This window comes from Nipponia nippon, unplaced genomic scaffold, assembly GCF_047370975.1.
Source record: "Nipponia nippon isolate SJK-2023a ecotype South Korea unplaced genomic scaffold, ASM4737097v1 scaffold_23, whole genome shotgun sequence".
Taxonomy (NCBI): Eukaryota; Metazoa; Chordata; class Aves; order Pelecaniformes; family Threskiornithidae; genus Nipponia; species Nipponia nippon.
Window position 1 is genome coordinate 264151 of NW_028262340.1, and position 15852 is coordinate 280002.

At 50.0% G+C, this 15852-nt stretch overlaps 1 protein-coding gene and 1 long non-coding RNA gene across 4 annotated transcripts in view; one reads left to right on the forward strand and one right to left on the reverse strand.

Annotated features, from left to right (window-relative positions):
• The window catches only part of LUZP1 (leucine zipper protein 1), a 46891-nt gene extending 40870 nt beyond the window's left edge, over positions 1-6021 (reverse strand). For 2 of the 3 annotated variants that reach the window (XM_087760500.1, XM_087760496.1), the window contains exon 1: positions 5880-6021. The gene's annotated coding sequence lies outside the window, so the exon portion shown is untranslated. Of the gene's footprint in view, positions 1-4687; positions 4767-5879 lie in introns of all 3 variants that reach the window. The other variant, XM_087760497.1, reaches the window with a different exon arrangement.
• Positions 4682-14550, forward strand: LOC148055337 (uncharacterized). The gene is made up of 3 exons (XR_015705413.1): positions 4682-4779; positions 12448-12546; positions 13022-14550. It is a non-coding gene; the product is annotated as an uncharacterized LOC148055337 (long non-coding RNA).
• Positions 14551-15852: the final 1302 nt, after the last annotated feature.

The window sequence follows — 15852 nt, forward strand, 5'->3', positions numbered from 1 at the left end:
GATTGCATGCGACAACAGAGAAAAATGTGAAAAGTAAACATTCAGGGTAAAGAGAAACATGCTTGAGCTAATTAAAGAGTTGCTTGAGCTTATGTTCATCGTAATCAGTCATGTAGAAAGGCACATTTTCAGCTCAGGGTGAAGCTACCACCTTAGAGGTCAACTAGAACACTGTGACACATATATGAGCAGTACGGACGCAGGTCTGACCACATCACACAACAATGTGCTCAGTCTTTCACCCCTGCTCCACCTTTTCCTACCATGGCACTTGCACTTCCAAGGCCAGCACGCTTGCTGTCGCCTGCTCCCGCACCCTTGGAGCGGATGCGAGCAGCTGATGGGGTGACCTGCTACACGCTGCCCGCTGGCTCCCAGAGTGGGAGAGCTGCTGTCCTGCAGCAAGGGTGGCACGCCACCGGGAAGCACATTCCTCGGCGGCCCGGCAGGACTGCTATGCCGTGACACAGGTCAGGCAGCCCTCTCGCATCACCTGCCTACAGAAGCAGATGCTTTTCTCTCCTACTGTGCAGCCTGACACATGAGCCCCAAGCTTCAGGGGTTTTGTAACATTAACCACCAAAGCCGATTCCTACCGGGACTAAGAAAGCCTCAGTTCTCATCTCCTCCTGCTGCTCTGCTTTTTCAGGGGCGTGCAGTGCACACTCAAGGATGCATGGCTGGTCTTGGCCCCAACACCGTTCGCAGGGTGTCCAAACAAAATCTGTCATGCTACTTCGGAGCCAAACAATCACAAATCCAACCAAGCAACATGGGTTTTCACGGCAAAAAAATCTTATTTATATTCACCAATGCCCCCCCCCCCCATCAAGTTTGCAATTTGAAATCCCAAACCTCAAAAATGTCTAAGTTAATGAGTTAATTTGATACTAAGTGAGGTTTGATACCATGGCCTGGGCTGTACGGCAAGTCAATCTATGACTTAATCTATGACTTAAAAACCAATTAGCTAAGTAAATTCAGAACCATAAATGTTTACATGCAGGGGCTAGTCCACACAGTACTGATTAAAATTGTTAAAGCCTACACTTTCCCTTCCATGACTGGAAGGGGCAAAACCACCACACATTCCTCCCAAACCAGGACAGACAGCGAGGGGGTGGTGAGGAGGCGCCCACACTTGGCAGCGCAAGTCCCCCCCGCTTTACCCTGGAGCACCCAGAAGCCCACCTGTGAGAAGCAGGATCTGCCCACAGAGCCGGGCCAGCCCGCTCCCGCCTGCTGCCAGGGGAGGACGAGGGCTGGCACTGGGCGTGGCTGGCTTGTGGGCAACCGGCTCCTCAAGGGCCAGGGCAGCGCAGGGGATGAGGCGGCTCAGGATGGCTGGTGTTACACTGCGGCGGGCCAAGGAGCAGCAATACAGAGGTTTCCAGGTCACAAAGTATTTACAGACACGAGACCAGTGCATTTTGCTGGAAGACCAGTGTATTTTGCTGGCCCAAGGTCAATACAGCTGATCAGACCCTGGATGGTATGGCTCAGAAGTTACTTTGAGAAGAAGATATTTGAGGTTTGCCCAATCCAGTGAAGCTCTGACAAACAGGACCAAAATTGTTGGGACTTAATAAATACAGGAACTTTTCCACTGAAGTCTTCTAAATGTGGCATCTGTACAGGAACTTCACAAAGGCAGCATGTCCAAAGTCACCACAAAAGCAAGGTGGTAGCAGAGATACAAACACAGGCACACAGGCAGCAATGCTTTATACACTCAGGGGATGCTATCACTGCACAAGTGACCTCACAGATTTTGGACCAGATCCTCAGACTGAAGTTCTACAGTCACTTTTAGGTGGCCCTGCACTGGGCCTGCCCCCTTCTAGCCCCACAGTCCCCTCTCCTGGCCAGACAAAAGCAAGCCTGCAGCCAGGCTGGGAGTTAGTCAGGTTAAAGCGGGTAGGGGGGAGGCTGATGGTTAATTTTCACCCAGATCAGCTCCCTCCACACGGCTGCACAGAGTTTGCGTCGGCTGGGGTAGGGCTGGAAAGGGCACCTGGAGGAGAGAGCAGCCGGGATGAGGGGAAAGGCAAACCCCCTTCCTCCAGCCACAGTGCCCACCTGCACTGACGTAGCGCTTCCCGAAGCCATGACCGGAGAGGATGTGAAAATCCCTGTCTCTCCTCCAAGTTGACAGAGTTGCAGTAGCGCTCTCTGCTCACTGTCACACAGAAACAAACTTATCAGCTGATGTTTCCTTACACTTTATAGCTGTGTATTTTGGTAACTTTGTTCCTAAGTGAATAAATGATCCATTTCGTTCCTGCGGCTATTGGTGTGGATCCTAACGGGTTCCACCATCAGCAGAGCTTATCCAGCTCTCATGGCAAAAGGCCGCATAGCAGGCTGATTGCTAAGTATAACATTAAAACTCATATTTTCTAAACACCCTCTCTCCTTCCAGCCCTTTACTATAACAGTGCATTCACCCTTCCGGATTGTGTTTCTATAAGAATCTCAAACATTCAGGAACGCAAACGTTAAATTTGCTGCACAACCACTGCAAGAAAGCACCAAAATAGTCTCAGCTGTGTTTTAGAGAGAAGGAAACAGAAACTGCCTGTGCATGGTGTTTATGCTCCTGTGCATACTGCTGGTGCTTAGGTAAGGCTGCTTGTTGCACCTGTGTATCTTACTCCACCCTGGTGAGGGTTAAAGAACACAGGGCTGACCTGTGCCTTACAACCCCTTATCCGCCAAGATTAGGGCCTCCGTAGGGGAACATCACTGCCAAAACCTAAAACCTACGAAGACAAAGTCAGAGACACAAAAAGATTAAGGCCTAAACAGCCACATTTTGGTGGCTGACATCCAATGCCACACTTCATATTTGATCATCTCAAAAAGCACTCCGATTTTCAGGCTGCTCAGTCAACCCAAACGCCACCGACTCCATGAGAATGGCAAGCCCACAGTGTCAGGGTGGTTATGAAGGCTGCTAAATCTGGACAATCAAAGGCAAGCGGTTTGTGGGTTTTTCACCAAACTGGTTCTTCACCAGCTCTAAACCCTCAAATCCAGAGAGATGTGACGGTGCACAGCGTCTGCAGCGGGTGGCCGCAGTCGCCATCAGGGGAAGGCTGCCTTCCCCCGTTACCCTGCCCAACAGCTGAGCTTGGACAGGGAGATGAATCCCACCTTTGGTGACTGCGGAGAGAAGAGGAGATCAAATTAAAGGACTCGAAGCCCTCCAAAGATGCAGCCTGCCTAAAGCAGAGGAAATAACAGTATGGAAGGACGAAGCGGGCCACCAGCACCAGGGATGCGGGAAGCGCCGGCAAGCAACGCTTGCCCTTCAGCTCTCGCCAAGTATTTGAAAACACTTGTGCTTTCTACTTCACACATGCAGATCCAAACATCACCCAAGGCAAAAAGCCTGGACAAGAGGCCTTAGACTGGCGAAGACATAACTAACAAAGCCATACCCACCACCACTAGTGCTCTCCCTTCCAATAGGTTTTAAGGGTTCCTATGACCTGCATTGCACTAGTTAGTGCAAAACATATTACAGCTACTAATCGTCCCATCGTGTGAATCCACCAATCCAAGTGGCCTCCTAAAAAGATTATTTGCTTCATTTTAGTGTAGCAGTTGCATCAAAATTGTCCTATTTTGTCATTTGGCTCAGTCACGCCAGCCACACTTTCTGAAAAGCTCCCATGAGGAAGGAGGCACGTATCATCGGGTTCCTCACCGACCACAGCCCTCGGTGGGAAGGAAAGTTTTCGTGGAGGACGAGCACAACCTCAGAGTGCCTGTGTACAATACTATCATAAGGTCATGCTCAAAGATGTAATCACCAACTCATTTTAACAAACAAAATAATGTGGTCTAGATCGTAAGCCATACCGGGCTTTTAAACATTACCATTTCTGGTAATAGCCACATTTGAGAGTACTCTTTTTTAATGAGAGCTATTTTTGTCTACACTTCCTATCTCACATTAAATAAATACATTCAGTAACTTATTCTCAGTTGGGCCAAATTTTCAGAGCACAGAGAAAGCCAGAGGGCCAGTGAAGAGCCCACATTGCCATAACTTGACTTCCTAGAAAGTAGAAGTCGGTCAGATTGCCCTGGAGTGAAGAAACTTTACCATTTATAGGATTATGGGGAAGCTGAGGCTGAGGAGCTGCTCAGACCAGAATAGAGGCACAGGGGTTAGTAGGGGTTAGTTAATGGGGACCTGCCTACTCTTGAATTGCTCTGTGCTCCCACACCCCCTTACCCCGGATTCACTCCTGCCCGCAGGAACTTTCAGCCACACGTCCAAAAGAAACACAGCAACCAGCTCTCCACATCCTCCTCCTCCCCGCAGTGTCTGGCCTGGTACAGAGGGCTGGCTGCCCCGACCGGCCCCAGCTGCCAGGGCGCAACCCCGGCCAGGGGGCCCCAAGCCTGGGAGGGGTCCTGCACCCCAGCCCCCTGCTCAACCATTGCTCCCTCGGGCCTCTCGGAGCCCCGGGGTGGGGGGGTCAGCCTGGCAGGCAGCACCAACCGTTTTCTGCCGTCCTTACCACCGCGGAGCGGACACAATGGAGGAATTATGCTTCTGTGAGTGCCGCGGACGCGAAACGGCCACGGAGCACACTGCCCCTGCTGAAACGCGCCGGCTGGCCATGGGCTGCATTAACTGACCAAAGCACATAGCTGTTGGTTTTGTACTCACACAGAGAGCAGAAACACTGAGGAGCACTGTCCCTCCTCACTATCCGGCAGGCCAGGAGATGCATATCTCTGCCAAGAGACTGTAGGCATGTGGTAAGTAACTGCATTTTTTCCCTAAACTCTGAATGCCTGAGACTACTCTAGGGTTGTAAAAATACCTCCCCCTTTCACTGTCATCGCTGTGTGGGACCGCTCGGAGCGGCGCTCGCCCGCCCAGGCGGCTCTCAGCTAGAGACTTGATAAGAAGCAACCCCAACACACGCTGTGATGACTAACACTCTCTCCTGTGATTTTTGTGTAAGATTTTAACAGAATTTATGCACCAATTAAAATCTAATCCCACTGCACCTAACTCGAATGTGCTGATTAGTTGGGACGGTCACTTTAACTTGTGCTTAATTGGTTTAAAGGCTTCAGATGTAGCATTAGAAGAAAAAAAAAACGTGCAGATTTGCAGTGAAAGCATGGTCACCAAGGACAACCACCAAAGGTCTGCTATTCCACTTGCTTCGCATACCAGCACGTGGGACACCTGGCAAAGCCGAATGTGGTACTTTTAAGAAATTTTATGAGGAGAAAAAGAAAGGTTTCGTGACACTCCATCAATGAATTCCCTCACGACGGGACCGCAAAGAAGGCTCAAGTGATTAACAAAGGCAGGGCATCGGAAAAACTCACATATAAAGGGAGAACATTATTAATTATATGATAAATGTGAGTGGGCTGGGAAAAGAAGGGGGAATTCAGAAAAAATAAGCAACAGGAAAGGGAGTATGCGGCTGCAGCAAGGAAAAAAAAAAGGTTATTCACAGAAATCCCATGCTTTGAGCGCCTGGAAACCTCCAAAATCTCAACTACAGCAAACCCCAACGATGCACCCCGACGGGTTTAAGACCTTCCCCGAAGGCAGCTCGCAGCAGCCCCTGAGGGACCGTGCCCTTCCCGGGCGGGGACCGGGCGCTGGCGGGGCCGCTCTCCGGTCAGGAAAGCGGCTGTTCCGGTCACGTCGGAAGGAGCCCGACGGCGGCTCCATTTCCGAGCGGGCGACCCGGCCCCGCGGCGCCCGCCCGGGCAGGGAAGGCGGTCTGCCGTCCGCGGAGACAAAGCGGATGCCTCAAATTCCTCCCCGCCCCGCCGGTCTGGCGGGGCTGCGGCACCCCCCGCCCGCACCCTCGTCGCCCACCTCCGCCTACCTGGGCAGCGGGAGCGGCCGGGCCTCCCTCCCTCCCGCCCGCGGCGCGCTCTGGCCGGCGGGACAGCCCGGGCTTGGGCAGCCGCAGCCCGCGGGGGGCTCCGGGCTCGGACGGCGGGTGCGGGCGCTGACAATGAGGGGAGGGACGCGGTTCCGGGCGGTGCTTGACGTCAATGGGAGCGGGGCGGGGGCTGCCGGGCCCGGCCCGGACGCGGTGCAGCTCCGCGGCGCCCTCCCCCGGCTCTGGGAGAGGGCGATGAGGGAGCGTCGGCCATTTTGGGGGGAACGGGCCGGGCCGCGCTCGGCGGGCGGCCGGGGGTAACCGTGTGTTAGCGCCGGGGGCTGCTGCCTTTTGAAGGGCCCCAGGAGAGAAACGGGCAGGGCGGGGAGGGGGCGAGCAGCTCGCCGGGGTGGGTGGAGTGGGGCGGCTGCGGGACGGAGCGCGGGGTGCAGGTGAGGCCCTCTGATGACTGGATTCACGGTGGGTCTGGGGGCAAGAGCCCGCCAGGCCGAGTCCTTGCCGTGGTTCTTCTCGGGGCTGCCGCCAGCCCTGGCTCTGCCACCGCCTGAGGGCTCTGGAGGGGCCGGTGGCAGGGTGGGCACTGCCGGTGCCATCGCAGGCGCTCCCTCCCTGCCCCATACGTGAGGCATTTACCAGAGACACATCTCCCTAAGAGGGTGGAGAGCCATGTGCCAGATGGCACAGAGAGGTTTGTCCTCCACGGCCTTCGTTATGTCTCCCCTTCTGTGTCATCTCTTGGAAAGTTTGGGACTGGGCGTTGAATCAAGTGGGGACACAGCTGTGGTTGTTTCCACCTCTGGTATGTGCAGCCCAAAGATGTTTAGATGGGATAAGAGACGCGACCTTCCAGCATGAACCAGGAAAAGCTGCTCAGAGCGTTACTGGGCTGTAAGCAAAGCCCCAGGACTCGTGACGCTGACCTGGAGCGTGGTACAGGGACGGACGCCAAGGAGCGATGGCTCAATGCTTCTGTACAGCGCTGGGCTGCAATTGCCCAGCTGAGCCCAGAGAGGATCCAGTCAGCAGCTGGTGAGTGCTTCCAGCCTCCTGGCCATGCAGCTGGACGTGGCAGTCTTAGAATGCATCATCCCCTTTTGCCAGTAGGTACGTTAGCTAAAATTGTATTTCCAACGCTGTTTTATTTCAGACAATGGCAAAGGAAGATGCTTCAAGCATTAGGTGATTTGGCTTGTAATGCCCTGATAGAATGCTGTCCATGCTGTCATACTGAGTTAAAATATTACTCTTTGGTCCTGTTTCCATAGCACAGTCTGAAATACACTTGTTCTGAATGAAGTATCAGCACTTTAAAGTGAATCTTCTAGGTTGACAGCTAAAATCCAAGCTCACACAAAGATCGGAATGAACAAGACCTTACTTGTAGGCAAACTGAGGAGATCTGGTGTACAGCCATTCTAACTGGGGAAAGTATTTGCTTTCCTGAAACTCCAGCTGCGCACCAGCGTTCAACAGCGGAGGCACATGTTACATGCGCTGTGCCGTGCAGCCACATTCAGCAGTTTGGTTCTCTGCTTTACAGATGCTACTTCTAATTTCCAAACTGGTATGAGGGAGGTTTGCTAATATAATGCCAGCTCTTGAAATCCATCCAGCAGTGGCATAGCTGGGCATAACTGGGAGATGAAATGGAAAAAAAAGGTAGTAGTTCAGCAGGTGCTGAATGCGTGTGCTCGAAGCTTGCCAGGAGTTGCATACATTAGAGCCTAAGGTGCCTTCCGTGTGCTTCTTGGATTTGCTGTGTTGGGAGAGGAATGGGGCTGTGCTGGGGTACTTGTTCATAGAGACTTTATGGTGAAGCTCATTGCTGCAGCATGATATTGGCACCAAAGGTTCCTAAGTGTTTCAAAAAAGCATGAAACAAATGAGGGGAAGAAAATTCTGTCCGGGGCTGCCAGGGGATCACAACAACGCCTCCACTGACTAAAGAAGAACCTGAAGAGATGTTGGGAAAGTGTTGTTCTGTTTGGCATATTTTTATACGCTTCCTCAGGCATAATCTTGCTGTTGTCCTCATTGGTTTCCACAGTGAAAACAGCTGAAATTGTAGCAAAAGCCCAAATGTCCTCCTGGGTATGGATGGGTGCGGCCAAATAGAGAAGATCCAACTCCATATCAAGTACTCAATATGGAGAACGTGAAGGAGTTTAGAGCATTGAGATGTTTGGAGGCCAAAACCTCTCGTTATGAGGCCAGAGGTGAAGGTGGCTCGGGTGGGATTGCTCCTGCTCACAGTAGGAGCAAAGTAGGGGATGTGGGACACACTCATCTTCTGGATCAGTTAGCTGAGAGATGCTGTGGGTGGACCACCCCATATGCAAAGTCAGCATAATGGGATCTACTTGATCTTGCTGACTGTAGTTCAGGAAGTATCCGATGTTGATGACACTGGCCAGGTCTAGTGTCAGTCTTCCAGGGACAACCACCACTTGTGTATGAAGGTAGGATTTTATAATGGGGATTCTTCAAGAAAATCGCTCCATCCTGTTTTGTGGCTGTAGCAAAATGATCTGAAGAGTACTTCAGCATTCTGAGGAGGACTGAAAGGAGGCGTTCTTGGGGAGAGGTCTTTCAGGTGGATGCAAAATGGCTCTCAGGCTCTGACGTGGTTAAAGAAAGGCATGTACTAGCATACAGGCTGTCTGCAGCAGATGATAGATGTTTATGGCAGTATCTGAAAGTGTAGACCTGATGGTGACTGCAAACACAGCCTTAGTGAGCCCTGGTCAGAAAAAATCCAGCATTTTCTTTCTGGGTAGAAAGAGCACTGTGCAAAGCCCATGATTTTCAGTGGCTTTTAAGTGCCAAGAGATGTCATCTGTCTGGCCCAAAGTTACAGCAGCCGTTGTGGGCACCAGGTGGGGCCCATGAGACAAGCCACCCTTCTAAGACATTTAAACTTAAAATATAAATGTACTACAGTTGGTGGAAAACGTGTTTCTCTCCATCCAAACATGGGTATTCAAGTCTGGTTAGGCCAACGTGCCCCAGAGAGCAGTCACCCATGAGAGATACTGAGTGTGCCGTGGCCAAGTGTTTCTCCCCCAGTGCAGTCCTGTCGACTCATCATGATAAAACCCCTGTGCAGGTTCCATGTGGATCCAGACATCTGGGGAAGGTGGACACCTACCGAAGTGCACGTACCCTGGGCCTAGCGTTGAGGTGTAAGTGTGTAAATAAGAGCACACCTTTGTCCCTAGGTATGAGGAAAACCTGCTCTTCACTTCCTCACAGAGGTTTTGGTGGACAGGGCTTCTCTCACCCTCTAGACTCCCCCTCATAGGCTCAGGAGCTGCACTGACATTAGTGTCCTGCAGGAATGCAATGCTGATAACATGATAGTTATGGGATGTATCTTGGTAGTACAAAGAATCACCTGAGACCCTGAGGTGTTTAATGATGCTGGTTTTTGACATTTCATGGTGCACCCTTGTGACCAGGAAAACCATTCAGCCATCTGAACTGCTCCCTAAGGGCAAGGAAGGCGTTGTGAAAGTTGTGTGCCTGCTGCTACCTGACAGCATGCCATGGGTTTGCTCTTCGCTGGTGGTGGGGCACGTGGGGGATCCAGGCTAGGACAGGGGCTAAGCAAAGGACCTATCTCTGCCGCCAGGCTCAGCACCACCATCGTGTGTACCAGGTGTAGAAGGCTGTATGTAATGAGCAGGACCAGCAGCAGGGCTTGGTTGGCACCCTTAACCATTGGCAGGCTCAGCTGATATGTGCTGGGTGCTCACCAAAAGGCTTCACCATTCAGGGACATCCTAAAGGCCCAGAGCTCTGCTCTTGGGCCCTGGTTGCACTATCAAAAATTCCCCTGGTTGGCAGAGGTCAGACTTTGGAAATGGCAGCTAAGTCACAACTCTTCAAGAGGAGTCCTCCCTGCAGCCCAGGGGTGAACCCTGTTCCAGCACTGACCAAGGATTTTGAGACCTCCTGCACTGTGGCCTCCAGGAGGATGAGGACAGTGACCTCCTCACAGTTTCGCTCCTCTGATATGCTGTGGAGGAAGCCTCATCCCAGGGCAGAAGGGAGTCACAGGTCTGATGGTGTGCATTCGCCATCCTTGTTCATAGTTCAGCCCCCATCATTATGAAGATGGAAATCTGAGCGCTGAGGTGGACTCAGGGACTCCAGGGGACAACATTCAGGAGACGATGAGATGAGAAGGGGTGGAAGAGGGAATGTGTCTCCCTGAGGCAGGCTCTCTTGGTGTATCCTTCCTACCATCTGTGTGGATCCCACCTGGTCATTGTCATTACCAGTGTCTGCTGGCTGGAGCAGTCTGTGCAGGATCTTTCCTGGCACCCAGGTGGGCTACTTAGTAGTCATTGAGGGGACATCTGGGGAGGACAGGTTTCCACCGGTGGTGCTGGCAGCCTGCTTTGGGTTTTGGGAACCCAGCACCCGTCCTTCCAAGCCAAGAGACAGCCATTGCGGCCATGCCCCGGGCCTTGGCAAGTCCTCATCATGCAGTAATGCAATCGAGAGTGGAACGCCTACTATGGACTGTGAAAGACGCTCCTCAGCCTCCTGTGCCACAAGATGCCAGCAGCATTTGGACAATGAACTGCTGCTGGAATGAAAGCCCAAGGCAGAGGGTAGAGTCGTTACCACCCAGCACAAGTGATGGGAGGCAGACGAGGAAGGTGGGGGGCAACAAACTGAGCTGAGGGGAAATAAAGGGGGAGAAAGAAGCCCTTCACCAAGGCGGCATTTGAACCAACTTCCAGGTGGGGACTCCAGTGCAAGGAAGAGACAGTGAGTGGAAAACCAGGGAATGACAAATGTCAGACCTCCGGATCTGCGTGGGAGACACCCCGCCTGCTGTGTATGGTGCAGAAGTGGCATGGCTGCAGCTGGTGATAGAGTGGCTGTGGCAACAGGGCTGCAGCTGCCTGGGCAGATATCTCAGAGCAAAAAGCTTAGTGTTGTGGGGTTAGAGAATTAGAAAGTTCTGTCCCGGGAAAGGAAATGTGATACATGACCGAGAGGAAAAGAGGAGAAATAAGGAAGCTGTGGCTGCTCTGAGGGGAAGGAGCAATTTTTTTGGTTTGTTTTTTATTCATGGGGACTTAGTGCGGTCAATGGAAGCACCAGACAAAAGGACAGAAAGGGACAAGTGGAATGGGGGATGTAACAAGGTGAGGAGGCAGACCCAGCTCTTGGCTGGACTGGGGAGGTGCTGAACCAAAGGTATATAATTGGCAGGAAAGATGGGAGCAAAGTGGGGGAGCCCAACTCACCCTGAAGAGTAAAGGGGACCAGGAGGGGGGAAAACTACATAGGGGCTGGGATGGGAAGAGGGGGCAGAGGCACAGGGGAGTGGAGGAGGAGGTATGCCAGAGGTTACGCTGCTGGTGTTGTGCACTTGCTTAGGGTGGGCTGGAGAAGACTGCTCGGCTTGTGGGCAGATAGGAATAGCAGGATGGGTTAAAGCTGGGAGGGAAGCAGTGATCTCTTTCTTACCTGGAAGACTATCACTGTGGAGTGGCAGTCTCCTCTTCTTATGGTACTTGTTTAGTTCCAAGGGTGCAGGGTGTAAGTAATATGGGCAGATGTGGCCAGAGATGATGGGGGAAGGGAAGATGACAAACACCCATAAAATCATGGACAATATGGGGAAGCACAGAAGCTGTCAGCATGTTTGACAACAGAGGACCCATATGGGTGTGGAAGGTTTAAACAAACAAAAGTAGCTCATGCAGATTATGCACAGTTTGGTAACGTGAGAAGTGGATGGCCGCAGGATGCCACGAACACCAGAGGCATGAGGTTGAAAAGGGATTAGACAAGCTCAGAGAGAATAGATTTCTCAGTGGCTATTAAAAATGTCTATCTGAGTCATCTTCCAGTTCATGAAGTCCCTGAACTGACTCTTCAGATACTCTTGCTATTCTGTGCTTGCTCTGTTTCTATGGTGAATTTAAGTGAAGTGTCTAAGTTGATCTAACAGCTTGCTGATGATGATAGATGCAGTTCTGCTTCCCTACTCCTGAAACTACTTGCGCGTCTGTGCTGCTTCTGTTGCACCAGTTCTGGCATTTGTTCACTTCATTAAACTGGCAGAAAATTATCGCAGAGTGAATACTTTTCTGCCAGTTTAGTGAGTTGAATCAGCCCACTGTTTTCTGAGCCAATGGTATCCATCAAATCAAAATTTCTTACTTCTCTCTGCAAAGTAAGACTAGAATTTTTTTAAATGGAAGTGGAGATTCTTCTGTTATTACCTGATTCCAGGTATTCAGGCTTTAAGTATTTATAACATCAGAGTCATGATAAGATCCTGATATTTATTGAATTAGTTTCTAAAAGCTCCTGACAGAGCTGGAGCCTTGGCTGTGCTAGGTGCCACACAGAGCACAGTAAGCAGGAAAAAAGAAACAGATGCATGCCTGTGTGGGCAGCAGTGCTGCGTAGCTTGCTAGTCTTAAATCATTATCAGCACTCTATATGGCAATGAACAAGTTTTACTGGGTTTGTTTTTGGTTTTTTTTTTTGTGTGTGTGTAACCGTTTCTTGTTCCTAGGATCAGCAAGATACCACCATTACCTCCCCTAGGAGCCTGCAGCCATATCGAGGTACAGTAACGAAGGCACTGAGAAGCAAGCAGCAACATCAGAAGCAGGTCAATGTCTTATTCAGTTCTGCTGCCATCTTCCCCTTGGTCAAAAAGCATGCTATGGCATTATGATGAGAACATCATGTCCTTCTCAGACTGAGGATCTTCATATCTGTCTTCACGAGCTTCATAAGGAGCCAGAATCTGACATATCTGGAGAACACCAGGATGGGGAGTGGCAGTTGCTGGGAATAATAAACAGGATTTGCACACACTGAGAGCAGGGTTTGTCTGAATACATTAGACATTTCCATTACAGATTCTTTCATACAAGTCTCATTTCAGTCTTCTTTCCTAGATAGTGGAAATACTGTCATTAAAGTCAGTTGAGTTTAGGGGGTGTTTCACCCCTTCCTGGAGCAGACATCTTAAAAATGTCGGCTGAATTGGGCCTATGCATGGGACCAGAAGGGATGCATTTGAGGGTGCCAAGGATGCTTGCCAATGTAATTTCAACATTACTTTCTATCATCTTTGAAAGGTGATCCTGGTGACTGGGAAAAGTTCCTGATGATTGAAAAAAGACAAAAGTCATACCTGTCGTCAGGAATGGCAAGAAGGAGGATCCAGGCAACTATCAGCTGGTCAGCCTCAACTCAGTCCCTGGGAAGACTGGACAGCACATCCTCCTGGAAGCTATTTCCAAGCACATGAAAGACAAGAAAGTGACTGGGAGCAGCCAGCAGGGATTTACCAAGGGCCAGTTGTGCCTGACCAACCTGATTACCTTCTGCAATGAGACAACAGCCTGTGTGGACAACAGGAGGGCACTGGATCTTGTATTGGTTGATTGTAGCATTGACTTTATCAAGGCCTTTGACGTGGTCTCCCACAGTCTACTTGTAGGCAAGTTGGTGAGATTTGGACTGGATAAGCAGAGTGTGAAGTGAATGAAAAACTGGCTGGATGGTTGGGCTGAAGGGGTTATATCAACAATATGAAGTCCAACTGGCAACTAGTTACTAGGGGCATCTTTCAGGGATGCACACTGCTAGGTCAATAGTGTTTAATGTCTTTATTAACGGCCTGGACAATGAGCTGTCTTGCACTCTCAGCAAGTTTGCAGACAATACCAAACTGGGGAGAACTACTGCTATGCTGTAGGGCAGGGCTGCTACTCAGATGGACCTTGGCACACTAGGGAAAAGGGCCTCCCTCTCAGTAACAGATGCTGGCGACACAACTGCTGTGAAAACGTGACTGGTGCCACCCGAAGCTGGAGGTGGTGTGTATGTGAACAAAGTGGCTTAGAGGAAATCTGGCTGAGAGGGCTCTTAACTTCACTACCTACAAACCTACATTTCTTCCTTCTGCTTCACCTGTGATGAAATCTAAATGCAAAACCTGTTACTGACAACAAGCGTATGGAATATGTCTGGTCATTGGCATTTTCAACAGAAGCATCTTGGGTGTATTGGAACAGAATTCAGAAAAGTTAAATGAATTTTGCTGGAGCTGTTGGGAATTCCTCGCCTCTGAGTGACAAGAGCTACTGAGCACCTGTAGCTGGATTGCCATAATGGAAATTGCATGGGAACCATAACCACAGCCATCCCTCCTGACATTTCTTCAAGGGCTCTCAAGGTTTACTGCAGAGAGAATAGCCTTACGCATACAGCATTTGTTCCTCCCTATCCCACTCACAAGGAACCACCTTTGGATTGGTAAGCATGGCAGTATTGCTTCAACCCATGCACCTTCCATGACCATCTTCTCATTGCAAGAGTCAGGCTTGTCCTGGGAGGACTGATCAGCTTCCACTTTTGTTGTCTTGCCAGCCTTCAGTCATGGTGACTCCCTCATTGCTGACACTCGTCCTCTTTTCCAGTTGTAGGAATAACCTGCGCTGAAATTTAATTGCAGGGTGCTGCAGTGAACACGCATGCTTTGACTTTTATTGAGCTATTTCTGCTGTTTTGAATAAATTCCACATTATCATTGAAATAACTATCTGCTGTTACAACCACAATATGTACTTCTATACAAATTAAAAAAATGTGTTTTAACTTACCTGTGTGCTCAATATTGCAAGAGCGTCACTGGAGAGGCACTTAGGAATCATGCAGCCCTGACGTACCTTTTGTGAAATGCATTTGTGTACTCTTTGACTGTGATCCACAGGGCATTAATGACATGGTAAATATGGACATTGATCTCTGTGACAAGATAGCCTCCTCCTTTCAACTCGGAGGCTATGGGGTGTTATTTATCTTTCATTTATGATCCTTAGCTAGTGCTTTCCTGTGCCAGTTCCATATCTTCCAATATGAGTTCCTGAAGCATATATCAAATATTTACCAGCATTAAGAATGGTGTAATATTAGACCAGACGATGCGCCCTTTTAATTAGCCTAAAATCTGATCAAAGAAAGGGCCTAGTTTCTTTGCTCTTGAATTAAACAGTGTCTTATAAAAGTCCAAAGAATAGTAGTGGATCATCTTCCTATGCTGTATTTTGCCAGTCTGTTCATCATTGGAAATCTTCAAGAGTAGGCAAGACAGGAAAAGGACAAAAACATAGTTGATCCAGATAGAGCAATGGGAATGGACTCGCCAACCTCTCGAAGGCCCTCCCGGTACCATTATCTATGGTTTTATGATTCACATGGAACAGGTGAACCATCAGGAGAAATTCTGTGGAGACTTTTGGCCTCCAGATCCCTGTGCACAGGTACTTAACTGTCCCAGGATTCCCAGCTGGGAACTTTCCTTGGCTTTGGGTACTAATGCCAACCCAGCTCTTTCCTTGAAATGCCAACCCCCTAAGTCAATAACCAAAATACTCTGCTGGGAAGCCTGTTTTTAAACAATGTCAGTCCCCAGATACTGAAGGACAAAGTTCAGTTTCACCTGCTATTGTGCATAAACCATCTACTACTTATTAGAAAACAGACTTGACCCTGTGTCTTCTGCTTTCTAGGTGTGTTCTAACTAGTGGACTGTACTGTCAAGGTCTTGCTCTCCTTTCTCTCTTCCCAGCTTCACTTGTCTATGTACAAAGAGGGCAAAATCTTCTAGCTAGGCACTATCATAGGGCTGGGGAAAGTCAAGCAGCTCATGATCCAAGACTTATGGGAAAGATGGTGGATAGAAAGGTTCCAGATGCCCATCTGAATAGCAGGAAGAAACAGAGGACACCAGGTCCTTCACAAAGAGCAGGCTCAGAACATTGGCATGGAAGCAAAGATAATATCCCTCAATCCAAAGGGATGAGATGAAGAGGAGGCCTTTTTCTTTAAGGACTTCCCTAAGACTTGGGTTTCCACATACCCTGCCTCCATTTGCCCACTGGTCTTGAATCCATTTGAGCCA